Source organism: Epinephelus moara, chromosome 24 (assembly GCF_006386435.1).
Source record: "Epinephelus moara isolate mb chromosome 24, YSFRI_EMoa_1.0, whole genome shotgun sequence".
Lineage (NCBI taxonomy): Eukaryota > Metazoa > Chordata > Actinopteri > Perciformes > Serranidae > Epinephelus > Epinephelus moara.
In genome coordinates, this window is record NC_065529.1 from 1038218 (window position 1) to 1039970 (window position 1753).

A 1753-nucleotide genomic window follows, 5' to 3' on the forward strand; every position below is an offset into this window, starting at 1 on the left:
GCAAGTTCATATGTAGCCTGATCTCCAGTGATAATGGTGTACTTATCACCCAGTGCACGTCATGTAGTGACCAGTCGTTTTATCTTTTCTTTAAGAACAGAAGGATCAGTTGGAGATGCTGGGATGAGTGGAAGATAGACAATAATGCTAGCCTCTCTACATGGGTGGAGGTTTGCACAGAATGCAGAATAGCCAGGTAAACCTGATTCTACACCTGGAAGAGCGTCCAGCAACTGTGAAGTTGAAACCATTCTCGCTAGGCGCCACATAAGTAAAAGGTCTTCGGCCATACCATCTGAGGAGGTCTCCAGACTCTCTAGCCTCTCAATGTGCTCAAGAGACCTGGACTTCTGTCTGTCTTTTGCTGATATATAACACCTAGGAGTAGGTGGGTCAGCAACACCCGATAGAGTCTTTCGACTATCAGAGGTGGAAGTGCGGACTCTGGCACCCTCCAGGACTCTGTTGATCTCTTGGTTTTCAATTATGATTGCAAATACAATAGGCTTGTACTTACGTCATGTGTACCCTACTTTATGCCTCTGCTTGAGGTGAGGAGTTTACCTCATGGCTGATCAGGATCGCTGGTGAGGGGTGAATGGGATCTGAGATAATTGCTTTGTCTGACAGTGACAGTAACCTATTGGCAGAGTTGGGTATAACGTTTGATTACTTTTTGTAGTAACAAGTAACCTAATGTGTTAGTTTGCTGTTTGAGTAATCAAATACTTGAGTACATTTTCAAACAAGCCATCAGTTACTTCCGTTACTTTTAGAACGCTGGTCCTTCAGCTTCGAAACAGCAACGACTGTCTTTTGGTTATAATAATGGAGAAAACGTTAAACCTATCAGTCCGAAAGAAGCCATAAAGCTTGTGGCTAGGTACGTGGTAGAAGAAATGCTGCTGTTGTCTACGGTGGAGTCTAAAAAAAGGTGGAGGAGGACTCGCTGGTCAGACAGGTCAGACTCAGGACTTGCATTATGCCTGGTACACACTAGTACTACACTCGTACCGTGACTTGGCCGACAGACATGACACACTACACAATGGTACTCACCAATTATCCCCGGTCGTCTTCGTGTGTGATGTCATCGGGTTATTCTTGTCCTATTTTTATTACTTTTACTATTATTTCAGTCACTCTGTCTGTTCATGTGCCAGTTGAAATGTTGTTGTAGTCACCTAAAAGCGCCAGCAGATGGCAGGAGCTACATTTGAAGTACCGTACTCAAACATTCAAGCTAACTATATCCTCCACAACCAAGTTCCTACAAATGTTTCACAATAAAAGCCTATTTAGAAAATGGAGGGATTCTCTCACCCGAGATTATAAGGGGCTTTTAATCTGAAAGAAATTCAGGTGTTGAGTTTGAAATGACGGCGCGATAAGTTAACTTTATAAAGACAACGGGAGCAGATAAAAAGTAAATATATAAAAACACAGAGGGATTAATAAATAACGGACCGTCTATAATGTAGTCTGTTTCAAATGAAGCTGGTAGCCTCTGCAGTTGTGGTGAGTAAAAGCCCCACCAATATTTGTTAATGTTATTACTTTATGTCCGACCGTGAGGATGTAACATTGTTTGCTAGCTTGATGCTGTTGGGATTCACAGGACCACAGATGATTTATCATTTGGTAAAATCTACACTGGACATTTAAAGGCTTTTTCCTCGCATGCTCTTTGTCTTTCAAACAAAGACAGCTATGTGACACTGTAGTGTAAAAGTCAAAACCCTCACCCTCATCA